This window comes from Myotis daubentonii, chromosome 3, assembly GCF_963259705.1.
Source record: "Myotis daubentonii chromosome 3, mMyoDau2.1, whole genome shotgun sequence".
In the NCBI taxonomy this organism is placed as follows: domain Eukaryota; kingdom Metazoa; phylum Chordata; class Mammalia; order Chiroptera; family Vespertilionidae; genus Myotis; species Myotis daubentonii.
Window position 1 is genome coordinate 165,841,020 of NC_081842.1, and position 18,102 is coordinate 165,859,121.

The 18,102-nt window shown below is 39.6% G+C and overlaps 1 protein-coding gene across 1 annotated transcript in view; it reads right to left on the bottom strand.

Moving 5' to 3' along the window:
• Positions 1-14,638, bottom strand: part of TNNI3K (TNNI3 interacting kinase) — a 310,118-nt gene extending 295,480 nt beyond the window's left edge. Inside the window, exon 1 of the mRNA XM_059689176.1 lies at positions 14,528-14,638. The gene's annotated coding sequence lies outside the window, so the exon portion shown is untranslated. The remainder of the gene's footprint in view (positions 1-14,527) is intronic.
• Between the last annotated feature and the right edge of the window lie 3,464 nt (positions 14,639-18,102).

Genomic DNA, 18,102 nt, shown 5'->3' on the forward strand with positions numbered 1-18,102 from the left:
ATAATTGTTTCAGATTTTCAGAGTTCTATCCTGGGTTATCATAAGGGCAACAGATGATCTGACTGTGCATGTACAGTCTCATATTTTAAGTGATTTACAAAAATATAGAGGCAACCAACATGCCTTTTCAGAGGAGAATGAATAAACAAATTGTATGTATATCCGTAGAGTAGAATATTATTCAGAAATAAATAAAATGAGCTAACAAACCAAAAAAGTCATGCAAGAACCTTAAATGAAGAATGTTAGATAAGGCTACATATTACATAATACCAACTATATAACGTTTTGGAAAATGCAAAACTATAGACCCAGTACAAAGATTAGTGGTTGCCAGGAGGGGAGAAGGAAGGTATGAGTAGTTTGAACACTGGAAATCTTTAGGCTAGAGAAATTATTCTGTAAGATACTGTAATGGCAGATAAATGACATTATTCATTTGGAAAACCTCACAAAACTGTAAAACATGAAGACTTTAATCAATAATAATGTATCAATATTGGTTCAGCAAAACAATATAAGATGTTACTATTAGGTGAAATTGTGGCAGGGGAGGGAAGGGAGATGGAAGGAGTATATGGCTACTATCTGTACTTTATGCTCAATTTTTCAAAAAAGTCTGTAATGTTTAAAAATTAAGAAAAAATTTAAAACCAGTAATAAATATGATAAAAATATTAGTTAATCCTTAACAGGACAATTTGAGTTTTTCAAGGAATATAGCATAAGAAAAAGCCTTCTCTAAAGAGGCTAACTAATAGTAAGCTTTTTTTGTTCTTTTATACTTGCTTGGTATTTTTCTTTTTCATTCAGAATGTCAGCATAGATTTAGTAAATAACTTATTTCTTCAACTATTCATTTTTGATCAACCTTCATGTTCCACTGAATTGCCTAAATCTAACATTAATGCCTCCATCTTTTCAACTGATTTATCAGACCACCTCAGCATATACATAGACATGTGCTAATACTCCTTCAATCAGCCTATTTACATTCTTTCTGAATTCCTTTATTTTGGGTTCATATGATTTATTTATCCCAGTCTACATTTGTGCATCTGCTATTTATATTTTATACTACACTCTTCATAAATATTTAAAAGGATGCTTTCAAGATGAAAAAAGATAAAAATTGACCTTGATATTTCTTCTACTTTTATGATTCCAACAGAGGAATTATAAAGACATATATCCCATGAATCTGACTGATGTACTTGGAACAATTCTTATCACATTTAGGAGCCTGAGTCATTTACACTTAAAACCTAGATCATTCTTCCATTGTAAATGAGTTCTTATTATGTTTCCAAGTTTTAGAGAAGTTTAGATTTTGATGGGCTGCATTTGGTTGACAAGCAATTAAGATAACCATTGCTTTAAACATGATTAGTAACTAACCAGAATTACTAATTGGTATACATTCTTCTTTTTAAAACATTAAATTATATTAAAGCCAAATTACATGAAAGGAAAACTAACCATTGGCTAAGATGTCTACTACTATTCAATTTTTAATATTCTTTGATTTCTTTTTAAACGATATATTTGTGCATTTTAACCAGCATAATTTGCAAGATTCTTATTTGTCAAAAAAAGTTTCCTTTTTTTCCCCCTGAAATATCTAAATGTATAGTACATTGGGTGAAACTATAAATCACCATTATGAATCTTAACACTGTTGAGGCAATATTAATCTTAAAAAATGCATAGGACTTGAGAATATAGGTATAATAATGAAAGTGTGAAAAATCAATATCACAGTAATGTAAAATAGGTATTCTCAGTATCTCTGTGAGAGTATATAAAATAAGGAATAAAACAATCTTGCTATTTTTGTTTCCAATATACACTAGAACTACAAATGCAAAAATCTTAATGTTTGCTATACCTTCCTTTGCTGCTGGGTATGAAGTGAACTTTATTAAATAACTTAAATTAAATAGAGATGAGTTCATATCTCTGTCACTAGCTAAGACTTTCTTTTTCCAAACTGATAGGACTTCTTTCAATTGTCAGTTCAGCTCTTCATTGGTTTGATTGATTCATTTATTCAGTCAATAACCATGTATTGTACTATTATGTATCAAGCATTCCAAAAATCTTATGTGGCCCAGGAATAGACAAGTAAACAAGCAATTGAAATAAAGCGATATACATTATTGGTAATGAGATGGTGCATCTAATAAAGCCTAGATTCCAATGAGAAATAAATTATTTGAGGCATTAAAACCTTCAGAATAATCTAAACTTCATGACTTGAGCCACTTCTAATCCTCCATCCTTCCTTCTTCCCCCTAAGAGTCAGTTGCTCTGCTAAGGAAATAACATTGCATTATAATTATAGTTCAGTTAATAACTAATTGCTGCCTTTGGAAAAATAACATTTCCATGTCTGAAAGGTGTCACTTATATAACAAAAACAAACAAAAAAAAGTTGGAGTAAACAAAAATGGTTCTACTTACTTTAAGTTAGTCTTATTTTTACTTACCAATTACCCACTTGTGGCTGTTCCTCAAAGTGAAAATAAAACTGATTTGATGTAGACAGGGCAAATTATTTAAAGGTTCAAAAAGTAAACCTATATAATATGTGGTTGTTATGAGCCTGCTGAGTAATTCCATGCTACCAGTTCTTTGCTTAGTTCCTCAAAGCAGGAACAATCTCAGTAGGGAGTCTGTCCAAGCATAGCTACCATTATTTTTATTACATCTCCTCCTATCTCACAGTGGAACAACAGTGATAATGATTATCATGCCAGACACTTTTATGCCCCCCTCCTGCCATCCTGCATCATATTGGTGTCAGAAATGGCACCAGCCTTTGAAAAGTGGTCAAAGGTTCATAATCTCCCTTCTGTTCATGTGGTTCAGCTAAGTATCCCACCCATCAGAACCGACATTGACTCAATTGTATAGTTTTCTATCCATTTTATACTTTAGTTGTGGGAATAACCTGGCTTTCCTCACAGCTGAAGTTTCACTGTACATAAAATCTTGAATAACCGAGGAGAAACTATGATGGCGGCATAGGGAAACACCGAAATTGCTGCCTCCTACAACAACTTCAAAACGCAATAAAAAGACAAAACGGACATCATCCAAAACTTGCAGGAAGGCTGGCGGAGTGGAAATTCTACAACTAGAAGGAAAGAGAAAGGCACATTGAGGGTCAGGAGCTGTGGAAATAAAGTGCAAAGGTACTGAGGCTCGAGAGTGCGCAGAAAGGGGCTGGTACCTGAGGACGCGGCTGTCTTTTTTAATTGGGAGGGAGTCACAGGCTCCCGACGGCTCTCAACTCCGGTTCCGGGAAGTCTCTGGGGACCCAGGACTCATACTGGGAGAAACTGGACTGTCTGGCAGCGGGCAGAACTCGGAACTCGAGGGCGGCTTTCCCTCAGAGGTGCTTTCAGCAATTGGATTGTCGGGACACTGAGATGCGCGAGGCCCCTTAGGGCAGGGCTGAGAATCTGCCATAGTTCCTTGCTCCGCCCTTTGATTCCCTGAGACCCCGCCCCACCCAGGCTGAGGCAGAGGCTTTTGCATATGAATGCCCTGGCCCTTTGCAACCTGAAAATTACCTAACTGCAGCTGGGCCAGACAGACCCAGAACTTCCAAGAGAAGGCCCAAGGCCCCACAGCAGCTTGCATTGCTTCACAGCTGGGCCTCATTAGGGCACCGCCAAACTCAAAAAAAGGATGGGGAATCTGCAGTTCTCTCCATAGCTCCTGCTGGGTAACCTCCAAGAGCCAGTGTACTCAGTGGTCAGAAGGGGACCATCCGGATTACAACTCCTCAGATCCATAAGGGACACACCCAGGGGGCAGACTCAGTGAGCACCAAAGCCCCACTGAAGCAAGTCTTGCCCCAGAAGGGTGTCTTCAGCATAGAAGTTCTCCCACTGCAGACACAGCCGATTCTCACTGCCAGTTAGCCTGGGGGTCAATTCCTCCCAGTGATCCTATAACAATCAAGGCATAACTACAATAAGACTGTGCACAAAGCCCACAAGGAGGTGCACCAAGAGTGTCCACCTCAGGTAACGGGGGAGGCTGAGCCACTGGGCCCTACAGGACACCTAGCACACAAAAACACTCCACTAACACAGGGAAGCATAAAAAATGCGCAGACAAAGAAACAGGTCACAAATGACAGAAATGGAGGAAGGCAAGCTACTGGATATAGAGTTCAAAACCACGTTTATAAGGTTTTTCAAGAATTTTATGGAAACCACCGATAAATTTAGTGAGACTCTCAAGAAATCTAGTGAGACCCTCGAGGATATGAAAAAGGACCAACTAGAAATTAAGCATACACTGACTGAAATAAAGAATAATATACAGAGATCCAACAGCAGACAAGAGGATCTCAAGAATCAAGTCAAAGATTTGAAATACAAAGAAACAAAAAATACCCAACCGAAAAAGAAAAAAAGATTCCAAAAATATGAAGATAGTGTAAGGAGCCTCTGGGACAACTTCAAGCGTACCAATATCAGAATTATAGGGATACCAGAAGAAGAGAGAGGGCAAGATATTGAAAACCTATTTGAAGAAATAATGACAGAAAAATTCCCCTACCTGGTGAAAGAAATAGACATACAAGTCCAGGAAGCGCAGAGAACCCCAAACAAAGGGAATCCAAAGAGGACAACGCCAAGACACATCATAATTAAAATGCCAAGAGCAAAAGACAAAGAGAGAATCTTAAAAGCAGCAAGAGAAAGAAAGTCAGTTACCTACAAGGGAGTACTCATATGACTGTCAGCTGATTTCTCAACAGAAACCATGCAGGCCAGAAGAGAGTGGCAAGAAATATTCAAAGTGATGAATAGCAAGAACCTACAACCAAGATTACTTTATCCAGCAAAGCTATCATTCAGAATAGAAGGTCAGATAAAGAGCTTCACAGATAAGAAAAAGCTAAAGGAGTTCATTACCACCAAACCAGCATTATATGAAATGCTGAAAGGTATTCTTTAAGAAGAGGAAGGAAAAAAAGGAACTCTTACCATTTGGCACAGCATGGATGGAACTGGAGAGCGGATAAATACCACATGATCTCACTCATTTGTGGAATATAATAAACAACATAAACTGATGAACAAGGACTGATCCAGAGACGGAGAGGCATTGATTGGACTGTCAGGCCTTGGAGGGAAGGTAGGGGAGGGTGGGGGTAAGGGGGAAAGATCAACCAAAGGACTTATATGCAAGCATATAGGCCTAACCAATGGACATGGACAACGGGGAGAGGGGGGGAGGGGGATGTGAGGGCATGAGCGGGGGGGAGGGTGCTAGGGGGTAACGTGGGGATAAGGACACATATGTAATATCTTAATCAATAAAAAATATATTTAAAAAAATCTTGAATAACCTGAATAGAAATTAAAGGGAGTGTTATGATTTCAAGAGCAGCAAGAAAATAAAACTAATGGATAATACTCCAGTCCTACTCTAAGTTAAGCCTATATGAATGCAACACCTACATCCATGAAAGCACCTAATAGAAAGATAGAATTAATGTCTTTGTCTCTTCTGATAGGCTGTAAGAAACTTAAGAGGAGAAATTGTCTTATTTATATTTGCATTCCCAAAAGCCTAGCATAATACTTCGCAGATATATATGCAAACTTAATTGTTTTGGATTGAATTGAATTGAATTTAATTGAACTAAACTGAAACAAACCGAATTGAATTGAACCAATTGAATTGAATAGAATCAATCCCTTCAGTAAGGGAAATATTGCTAAAGTCTTGAAAAGAGGTAAAGTGAATATAGATGAAGTTGTTGCCAATTCTGCAGAGGAAACATGGGAACATTTGAAATTCCATGGAAGGATTATTTAAAGAATTTTTAATTTCTTTATTTTCCTCATCTTCCACTTAAAAATTTATCTCTATCATATGGGTCTTTTGCATTATTTGCCATTATTTACATTAGTCATTTATAAAAAGTATGTGATGCTCTAGCAATAATTTACAAATCAGACTTTTAGGGAGCTTTTAAAAAATACAATTACTAGGACTCAATCATGATCAACTAAATCAGAATCTGCTAGAGTTAGATCTTTGAATTAGGAAAAAGCAAAACAAAACTCCAAAAGTTATTTGGAGATAACTCTTCCATAAGTAAAAGGCGAGATCCTAGCCAGCAAAGAACTTATAACTTAACTAGTGGCCCGGTGCACAAAATTCGTGGAGGGTGGGGGGTGGGGGGGGCTGTCACTCAGTCTGGCCTGCACCCTCTCCAATCTAGGACCCCTTGGGGATGTCTGATTGCCGGTTTAGGCCTGATTCCTGTGGCCTAAACCAGCAGTCAGACATTCCTCTCACAATCTGGGAATGCTGGTTCCTAACGGCTCACCTGCCTGCCATCCTGATTGTCCCTAACCACTCTGCCTGCCAGCCTTTTTGCCCCCAACTGACCCCCACTTATGACCTGCTTACCCCCAACTGCCCCCCCCCACTGGCCTGATCACCCACAACTGCCCTCCCCTCTTGGCCCATAACCACCTCTACCTAGGCCCCGCCACCATGGCTTTGTCCAGAAGAATGTCTGGAAGGTCTCCTGGAAGGTCTCCCAGTCTAATTAGCATATTACCCTTTTATTAGTATAGATAGAGGCCTGGTGCATGGGTGGGGGCCAGTTGGTTTGCCCTGAAGGGTGTCCTGGATCAGGGAGGGAGTTCCCTTGGGAGGCAGGGCAGCCTGGGCGAGGGGCCTGTGGTGTTTTGCTGGCCAGCCATGCCCCTATTGGGGTGGGGTCCCCACTGAGGAGGGTGCTGGCCTGGGCGAGGGGCAGGGGCAGTTTGGAGGCCAGCAACGCCCCCACAGGTGAGGGTCCCCGCTGGGGGGGGCATAGCCAGCCTGGGTGAAGAGCTGAGGGCTGTTTTCAGGCTGGTTACGCCCCCTAGTTGGGACCCTCACCCCATGGGGGCGTGACCAGCCTGGGTAAGAGGCTGAGGCCCGTTTTCAGGCTGGGCACACCCCCAGCAGGGACCCTCACCCGGTGGTGGCATGGCCAGCCTGGGTGAGGGGCTGAGGGCCGTTTGCAGGCCCCTCCCTTGGCAGCCGGCCTGGGCGACCCAAGCCTCCTGCACGCTCAGGTCAGCTCCATGGCCGCTGCCCACAGGCCTCTTCAGCAGCCAGCCAGGGTGGCAGGAAGGCTGGGTCGCCTCCAGCGCCAGAGAAAGCCAAGTTTCCTCCGTCGCCGGGGCGACTTAAGCCTCCCATTGGCTCCAGCTGGCTCCATGGCCGCTGCAACCTTTGTCCCACTAATATGTATATTCCATCCTGATTGGCTGTGAGGTGTCACGGAGGTATGGTCAAATTACATATCTGTCTATTATTAGTGTAGATATGATATTGGAAAATACAAATTACCCAACAAAGTAGCTTTTGATGAGTCAAAAATATGGTGTAAAAACCACATACTATATAAGAAGAGGAAAGGGTTATATTGGGCTGGCAGAGGGATTTTTTAATATACCAGACTCGAAATAGGTCTTGCTACTTGTGAGTTTTTAAAATCTTAAAGGGAACAGAAATAACTATTTAATCTCAAGCATATGATAAACTGAGAGCTTGGACACAATTTTTAAATCATTATATCACTTCAGAGGATTCAGACAAATTATGACGATGATGATCATTAAAAACCCTATCATTGTCTACACAGTAAAACAAATTAAACAAAACTGATGGGACCAAAGTAATTTAAACTTCATCTTGAATTTTTTTCTTGAGACTAATAATTGATGAGATTAAGTTAAGCAAAGTCATAAATGCTAAGTGACTGAAAAATTAAGTGTCTGCAATGTTAGAAATATGAACAGGACAGAGAGTAAGAATTTCACAAGAAAAAAATAAAGTCAAATCAAGAGAGCTTAGGAAAGCTGAAAAACAAACAAAAATATACATATTGGAGGAAAGAAGCATCTAGGAAGTAACAAAAGCCAGTGTTCTATCATTGAAAGGAATATGAAAATTACATATGAATTCATGGTACAGTATGGCAAAAACATATTGAGGAAAGTTAGTGGTTTAAACAAAGGCATTATTTTATAAATAGAATCATAAAAATGTTGCTTCTAAGTCTATTGAGGTTTCAAAAGCAGTGTTTAGCCTGGCCACCTTGGCTCTCTGGTTGAGCGTCAACTTATGAACCAGGAGGTCATGATTCGATATCTGGTCAGGGCACATGCCCGGGGTTGTGGACTCGATCCCCAGTGAGGTGTGTGCAGGAATGTGACTCTCTCTCATCACTGATGTTTCTATCTCTTTCTTTCTCTCCCTTTCTCTCTGAAATCTCTCTCTCTCTCTCTCTCTCTCTCTCTCTCTCTCTCTATATATATATATATATATATATATATATATATATATATATATACACACACACATATATATATGTATTTATATGTGTGTGTGTGTATATATATATATATATATATATATATATATATATATATATTCTATAGAATAAAAGCATAATATGTTAATCAACCAAATGGCTGAACAGCAGAACGAACAGCAGAACTACCAAACAGTGGAACGACCATCCAGACAACCATCCAGCTGACCACTGGGACCACGCTATGACACCCACTGGCACCAGGCCAGCCAAGGTGCGTGTGATGCGATTGGTCGGGGGCCCAGCCATCACCCCATGATCGCCCCACAGAGGGAAGCCTAGGCCACCGGCCGGCAGGGCAATCAATCTTGGGGCTCCACAATTGCCCCAAAGAGGGAGGCCCAGGCCACTGACTGGCGGGCTGTGGCGGGTGGGCAGGGCCTCCCTCTGTGAGGGAAGCCCATGTCCGGGGTGCCTGCAGCTGGAGGGAAGCCTGGGTCCCAGTGCTGGAGGGAAGCTGGAGGAAGGAAGGCCTACTCTCGCACAAATTTTCTGCATTGGGTTTCTAGTCTATATATACATATAACAGCCTAAGCAACTGTTGGACCATTCAACCATTCAATTGGTAGCTATGACGTTCACTGACCACCGGGGGAAGACGCTCCAACCTGTAGGTTAGTTTGCTGCTGGAGTCCAGGACCCCTCGGGGGATGTCAGAGAGCTGGTTTTGGCCCAATCCCCACAGGCCAGAGCGAGGGACCCCACCAGTACATGAATCTGTGAACCAGGCCTCTAGTCTATATATATAAAAGCCTAATATGCAAAGTGTCCCCTCGGGAGTTCGACCAATCAGGAGTTTGATCACTCGCTATGACATGTGCTGACCACCAGGGGGCAGCACAGAATGAAGGAAGGCCCCAGCTGGCAGCCAGCAGCTGCTAGGGACCCTACTCATGCATGAATTTCGTGCACTGGGCCTCTAGTATATATATAAAAGAAAGTGTTTAATGTTAGACACCTACCTCATCAGTTATAATGAAAAAAAGGTCAAAGAAAGAATACTATTCTTAGAAATACAGAAATGGATTATAAAATATATTTGTCCTGGCTAAAGAGAGGAATTGTATATATTATTTAATGCTCCTTTAATAATTCCAATAAAATTTGCTAAATATCATAATTGAATGGGAAGCACATTTTTACCCATTTAGAACAAATTTTGTTTTTCCTAGATTTCAATTTCAAAAGCCTTTCTGGTAAGTTTTGTCAAACTATTAGAGTCTCATATTGCCCTGTGGCCCTTGGTGTTCATATATCTTGACCTTTGGTTTTAGTGCAAATCCCGGTGAATTAATGGTAGACCTGGAACTGCGCTCAAATGCTGTTCAATGTTTATACTTTGCCCTATGCTGAGCTCTATGCTTAACTAGAGAATTATATTTTGTTTTTATTTACTGGAAAACTTTGAAGATTCCTTCATTGCTTTAGCGAATACCTGACTATGGACTATAACATATGCATTTATGTAAAAATTTTGGTTGTTACTGATATTATTTTTCTACTAAGAGCCTTGAAAAAAAAGGTTTATGGAGTATAGCCTACACATTTAAAAAAACACATATTCTTTTTGTTCTTTAAATCAGTTTCATATAATAGTGTCATATGTGATGTTATTTCGTTATCAATAAAAAAGCCACCTGCATACTGAATTTTTAGTTCAGCACAGATGATGATAAAGTTTTATAAAGATAAAAGGTAGCTATTCATGCCTAAACAAAAACAAATCCCAGAAATATGTGTTTAAATAAAACATAAAATATAGAATTAAACAGTAAAGTTTTAAAATCAATCTAAATATTTTAAGTGTTAAAAAAGACATAAGCAAATTATTTTTTTAAAAAAACACATTTGCAAAGTTGAGCTCTCTTCTCTACCAAATGCTAGCCATTATTGCTGAAACTGCCTTTTTGTAGATTCCTGATATTTCAGAAACTACTAGGAAGTAACTGTATTTATTTTGCTCAGTAATTCACAAATACACATGGAATCAAAGCTCAACCCAAAGTATAGTTCGCACTGGATACTTGTTATTCCTTGATTCCTTTCTAAAACAAACTTTTTAGGAGTCCCTGCTATGATGATGTGCATTTGCGCACCTCTTGGAATAAATAATGTACAGGAATCATTCAAATGCATATTCAGTGGGAAGCCATCTGGCTCCATGTGAATTTATGAATATTTTAGCTTGCTCAGCTAGTCAAAGGTAAAATCTGGCACTTGGGATTATCATGTAGATATGGAACAGTATTATAAAAAAAAATGCTCTTCTACCAATCATGATTGACACATCTATTAAAGTATAGTTTTGTAACCGGACAATCTCAATGGGTCCGTGCTGCCTGTCACTACTTGAGCCAATTGAGCAAAGACAGGGTTGAATCATATATGATCATTTATTCCCATACTGCTGGAAGTATGGGAGAGCAGCAGGCCATCCACAAAGTTCTGTACTGCCTCTCCCCATAAGCCAGCTGCTTATATTGGGTAGAAGAACAAAGATTACATGGGGAAGTAGGCAAAAGAGTATGCCAAACAGGTAATGCAGACTGGAGATTTGCAAAGGCCTGTGGGTATGCAAAGGCTGGGGGTCTTCAAAGGGCTGGAAGCTCTGCTTTCTGCAACAAGGTTGTTAATCTTTCTATGATAATAGGCAGCTCCCTAATGGAAAGGATGGGCTGCATTTCCAGGTGAGCTCCCAGGTCCCATGTGTAACTCCCAGCCAGGTTAAAATGTGCCTTCTTTAATCAGAACAAAACAATCACAGTTAACAAAACATGATTAATATTTCTTACAATTATAGCTGGTCCCCAATATTCTATTTCTGACCCCTATCGGTTTCATCATGGATTGAGTCTATTTAAACCATGTACAATATTGCTTTGTTTGGAAGTCATCATAATTCTACTTGAATTAGAACATGCGATGTTTTATTAAAATAGTTATAATAAAACGAAATTTTGGCATTCGGTTGGACTTTATAGGTTTTTTGTAGTGGACACCCAGATTGGGTTGGACTTTATAGGTTTTGTGACGTGACACCCAGATCTTTCTTCAATGAAGGGCTTATTACCTCATCTACTGGGAGTGCTGTCAGTAAAGAGCTTTCATCTGTCAGCCCTATTCACAAATTGTCTCAACCACAGAGCGCTACAACACCCAAGACACTCCTCCCCAAGTTACCCACATCCCATAATGATTAATATGTGGTATAACTTGTGGCCACTCAGGTCCAACTCTAAACAGTACTGAAGTGCCATTCTAGAATCACAACTCCTGGAGGCTATCATTGGGCCTGCAGCACAACTTGATTTCTCCTGTCTGCACAATTCTGCTTCTGTCCCCTTCCTTGTGAAAGGGTTAATCAAGAAACAGGGCTAACTTAGCAGGGGCTAACTAAAGAAAGCTCATTCTACAAGCCTAAGCCTTGCACAAACATGCTCCCCTTGAGTGATTATTTTACAGAAATGCCTGAAGACCATAATTCCTGTACAGCTCTCCAAAGGAAGGACGCCTGGTGCCAGCAGAAGGACAAAGGGCAGGGCCATAAAACTATGATCCTGACAGGTGTGTCAAACCGAAGCCCCGTCTGTAGCTCTCCCTGAGCACATAAAAAGCCTGCTCCCTCCCCAGTTCACCACTGGCTCTTTCTTCAGTCAGACCACCTGCACCCAGGTGCCTCAAATAAATATCATTTTGATTACACTGAGCCTTGAGTCCGTTCTGTGTGACCCCTTCCCAACCCCAAAGCTTTCACTTGTACAATTATTAATCCTAAGGGCACTCCTTAAGAAATATACTGCACTTAAAACTCCATCTCAGATTCTGCTTTCCAGGAAACTCAACCGGTAGCCATTATCTAACCCTACCTCTTACCTAAAACAAGAACTTCTTGGGAAAACTCTTGGTAAATGCCTTTCAGTCACTTTGCACAAACACTTCTGGTATTATGAAGTTTTATTATCTCATAAGGCAACCCACTCTACTATCGGACAAAGTTATTTCTAATATTGTATAAACATTTTCTTCCTTCTAACATCTGGAATCATATAAAACCAACTTTATCATTGTACTGATATAATCATTAATGGGTTAAATGGTATTTTAATACATGCTCACAATTTATGGGAGATATATATTTTAACTTTTTTGAGAATACTTTGGTAATTAGAAATGTAGCAAAGTTGATACCACATTGATCTATAAGAACATATGATATTCCAAAGGAGTAAATGTGAATGGAGAAACCTAAACCATAAGGCCTGTGACCTTCCAGTGATATAAAGTAAGGATGATGATGGGAAACAAGTTAAGGAGACTTGAAAGGAGTGACAAATGAGTTGGGAAAAGAGCCAGTAGTGTGGACTTTCTTGAAGCTAAATAGAAAATGCATTTCAAAGGAGTGATCCAGACAAATACTACTGGAAGATCAGAACAGAAAGGGTACTGGGTTTGTCAAAATGGAAAGCACTGGGAATTCTGAGAAAAGGTTCATTCGAGTGGAGGTTGGGAATGGCGGCTAAAGCCTGATTGAACCGAGCTGTAGAGGGAATGGAAGAAAAGGTATTGGAGATGGAAGTGTAGACGTTATACGCTGTCCAGTAATTCACAGATACTTGAGAAACATTTTGAATATTCATGGGGTTTAGAATGGAGGATGAGCTAATGTTGCATGTACCGTAACTAAAAGGGAAGCAAAATTCCTGCTGACATCTGATTAGATATACTAAAAAAAGAAAAGGTAAACAGACAAAAAACACAACAATGTGTGTGGTAAAGAGACTGCAGACCATTTATCACCAAGCAAAACTTCACAGAAAAAGCAGTGGAGCATGTTAGAAAGTAGCATGAATCATCATACTAAAAGGCAGTCTTCAGGGAAGCAAAATGAGATAGAGATCAAATCAGTGACACAGTATTGAGATGGCCACAATATTCCTTTTCCTTCAATACAACTTAATGCCAATCTGTTCAAATATCTTTCCTTTGCAGTTTCTCTGCAAATTTGCTCTCACACACAATTATAAGAATTAGATGATAGTTTGTTATTACTGCACATAAAAAGATGTTATATAGCGGTGAATGGTAACTTGAACAGGGTTGAGAGAAGTGGGCAGATTTTGGTTATGTTTCAATGTGTAGATTGCACTGACTTGAAGAACTGGATGAAAAGTATGTGAGATATCATGAATGACTTCTATGTTCTTGCCTTGAGTAATTTGGTGGATGATTGGGATATTTATCTAGATGAAAAGATCATTAGGATTGATAGGTAGAAGATGAGAGCTATCTCAAGAGAGATGTCTATTGGATTTTTTTCTCTGAGGGAGAGGTATGAAGCAGGCAGGTATATATACAAAGCTAGAATTCAGTGTTGAATATATTATGATGACTAGTAAAGAAGCCTTCAAAACCATTGTAAATAAAAGATAAAAGAGACTGTATCCTGATGATAGAATATGGCTAAAAGAAGTTTACTTTTCTTGTTATTTATTTTTATCTTTTGGGAAATTACAGCATGTTTGTAGTCTAGAGATATGGAGAAAGATGGATTGCAGATACCAGAAGCATAGATAATTTTGTAAACTGCTCCTTCTCTAGAGAACTTAAGGCAAATATTTATTTTGCATTTAAACATCTGCAGTTGTATAAAGTAAAAAAGAATTTCTCTAAAACGCTACACTTTCTATCTCCCTTCTCATAGGCTAGATTCTACCCACAGCTTTTAATTTGAGAGGATAATGGTTAATTGGAAACTCAACTTTAAGCAATTATAATGAGTGATGATCTTTCTTACTAAATTTCATTAAAAATTGATCCCAGTGATATATAGGTAGTGGACTTTATAAGTTAATTTATGACCTCGTCAGTGTGCCTATACATTTAAAATCTGCACTTGGACCACTTGTTATAATCAGAATTATTTCTTTGTATATTAAAAGTTTTCTGGTTCTAGATTTCATTAAAAATCTTTAAAAGTTCTCTGAAGAACAGCATATTGGTGAATATAATTTACTTTCTCAAACCCCAAGGCTAAAAATAATAGGAAAGAAACCAATCATGTAAAACTTCATTTAGTAGTGCAACATTTCTCAACCTGCAAATGAAAAGAATACTTACTTGATTTCCAGAGTTGTGTTTTAAAACATTTTTTTTGCCTCAAGATCTAAATGCTTTAATTCTTTTCAGAGCAATGGGATGACGCTCTCTTATAATGAAAACTAACTTGAACCTTCAATTGTTCTGCAGAGAGAAAAGAATGGTTACTAGTGAAGAAAAGGCATTAAAAAAATCCATTTACATTACTTATCCACAGAGTTGGTTGTAGCAAAGATTTTAACAGCCTTTAAGGAGGCTGGAGATTGAACATGCTGATCTGTGTAACACACCATAGAACAGTGCCCGAAGAATATAGACAGAGTTTAGATTGCTTCTGTGATGCATTGAAGCACAATTGAAGGAATATAATTCTGGCACAGAGAGCTGGGAAATGACAGTAGATGGATTGCACCAGTCTGCAGCAATCAGAGATAAATTGCTCTGTTTGAATTTTATACTTTGGGAGGCTACTAGGTTCCTATACCCAGAGGCTTCAAAAGATAGACTATTTGCTCAAACCAGCCCAGAAGGAAACATTAAGTCTGTTGGTTTCAATCAGTTACTTGCATGTGCAATAATGCCCTTGGGATGAACATCTTTAGACACGAATGTCAATAATCAAACAGCCTTACAGGTGGATGATAATTGTGGCTAATTCACAGGCATCCTCTACCTTCACCTCTTGCAAATATCAATGCAGTAGGCAATCAGCAGCTTCTTATTCTTTTATTCCAAATTTAAACTTTATTTATTGATTTTAGAGCAAGAGGTGGGGAGAGAAAGGGAAAAGAGAGAAGAGAGAGAGGGAGAGGGAGGAAGAGAAACATTCATTTGTTTTCCCACTTATTTATGCATTCATTGGTTGATTCTTGTATGTGCCCTGACCAGGAACAGAACCCTCAATATTGGTGTATCAGAATGACACCCTAACCAACTGAGCTGCCTGTTCAGGGGTTTATTCCAGTTTTTATCCTGACACCAAATTGCATTCTACTGGACTATCGCAAAACTGGCAAGTTTGAATATGTGGCAATTTGGTTGTGGCTTATGAAACTAGCTGTCAGGGACAGATACGGGTCCTTCCCCACCAGAGACTGCTGCAATTTGCCCCTCATAATATATTACAAAACCTAAGTAGAAATTTTCTGTGAATATAAACAAACAGAAACATGAAGAACATGAAGATTAGTATGTTATATGGAGCTTAGCACATTGATATTAAAGGGAAGGAGAATGTGCGTTAACCTTTGACAAAGTTCAATAGAAGTAATATTAATAATACACTTCTACCAAGTACAAACAATAAAAATTGTTTCTCGACTTCTATAGAAATTGGCTTTGTCTAAACAAAATTTTAGAGGTACAAAATATTAAACAAGTAACTAGTAATTGCTTCAATAATTTCATGTGCACTAAATGAATTTTAAAATATATTTTGCAAGTGAATTTATAAAGGTCTTTCCTTTAATAACTTAGTTCTTTTTATTTATTTTTTTAAATCTTTATTGTTAAGAGTGTTATAAATGTCCCCTTCTTCTCCCCCCATTTGCTTCCCTCCATCCAGTTTCCACCCCACACCAGGCATTCAGCACCCTACTGTCTGCATCCCTAGGTAATGCATATATGCACATAAGATTTTTGGTTAATCACCCCTCCCCCCTACCCTCTGAGATTTGTCAGTCTGCTCCATGTTTCCATGCCTTTGGCTATATTTTATTCATCAGTTTATTTTGTTCATTATATTTCTTGTCCCAAAGGCTCCTTACACTATCTTCATATTTTTGATTACTTCTACTTTTTGCTCTTCTGATTGGGTGCTTTTTGCTTCCTCATATTCTAAATCTTTGATTTGATTCTTGTAATACTGTACTGTTGAGTCCCTATAAATTATTAATTCAGTTAGTGTATGTTAATTTCTGACTGGTCCTTTTTCATGTCTTTGAAATTCTCATTACTATCTTAAAAGTTTCACTAAGTCCCATGAAGCTCTCATTAGGTCCCTTGAAGCTCATTAGAATCCTTGAGTGACATTATGACCATTGTTTTGAACTCTGTGACCAGTAGTTTGCTTGCTTCCATTTCTTTCATTTGTGACCTGTTTCCTTGTCTCCACATTTTGGTTGCTTCTCTGTGTTTGTTTCTAGGTATTAGGAAGAGTTGCTATGTCTCCTGGAATTGGTAGAGTGGCCTTGTGTAGTAGGTGTCCTGTACTCACCTGAGCTGGACACTCTATGTGTGCCTGGGTTGGCTATGTGCACAGTCTTGTAGTTGAGCCTTGATTCTTCTTGGCATCACTGGAAGGCACTGACCTCCAGGCCAATTGGCTGTGAGGACCAACTGCAACTACAATGGAAGAGATGCTGTACAGGAGATGTATCTACAGAGCAGGACTTGCTTCAGTGGGGCTTTGGTGCTCACTGAGTCTGTCCCTTTAGCATATCACTCATGGGTGTGGTAGAGTTGTAACCTGGTGTGACCTGAAGCTGTCCACCAGGTGCACTGGCTCTGGGTCTCCCAGGAGTTGTAGTCGGCCACTGCCTGGGGCCACCTAGCAGGAGCTACAGAAGGATCTGCAGATGACTGCTACTTGTATTGAGCTTGGAAGTGCCCAGGCAAAGCCAAGCTGTGAAGCAAGACAGGCTGATGCTAGTGCCAGGTCTTGGGCCTGTTATTGATAGGTATGGGGCATGCTGATGCCAGCTGCTGCTTGTTTAAGATATTTTAGTTAAGTCTGAAGCCTGATTCAGGATAGGCCATTCATATGGAAAAGGAGCTGCAGATTAGATGGGGCTGCAAATTGGATGGAGTAGGGTCTCAGGGAATCATCAGAATGGAGCAGTGTGAACCAGGCTGATAAAAACTCAAATATGACTGCCAGTCAGCTCTGCAGTGGGGGATGGTCCAGTACAGGAACAATGATCCCTGCAAGTACCCCTGTCTGGAAGAAGCTGCCCCTGAGTTCCTGACAATCCAGTTCCTCCCCATAGGTCCCTGGATCCCCCAAAGCTGCTGCCCAGTGCAGGAACCCAGAGGGAGTGAGTCCAAGTAAGTTCATGCGCTGGCCCTTTAAGAGGAACTGCCTGGGTTTCCAGTAGCTTCCATGTCACTCCATCACAATCCCCACTGGGTTTTGCAACCCAAAATTATGGGGACTTCTCGCCACAGTTCTGGAACCATCCTGGGGGTCTGGTATGGGGCTGAGACCCCTTGCTTCTCACAGGAGGCCTCTACAGTGGAGATATCCCTCCCAATTAAAAAAATTCCCCATGGGGATGTCAAACCAGCTGGTTCCACTCTTCTGCCTCCCTGCCCCTCCTACCAGTTTTGATGTACTTTCTTCTTTACTTCTCTACTTGTAGGACTTCTAGTCAGCCAGCTTTTAGGTGGTTCTGAATATGGTTGTTCTGTGTTTTAGTTGTAATTTTGATGTGGTTGCGGGAGGCAGCGAGAACCGTGTTTACTTATGCTGCCATCTTGGTTCTCTATCCCTTAGTTCTTAACATAGTTGGAAACTGTTTCACTTAGCTAAATAACAACAAAAACTAACATCTAAAAATCTTTCAGAGAGCTTTGAACAATTTATTTTTTTGGCTTTT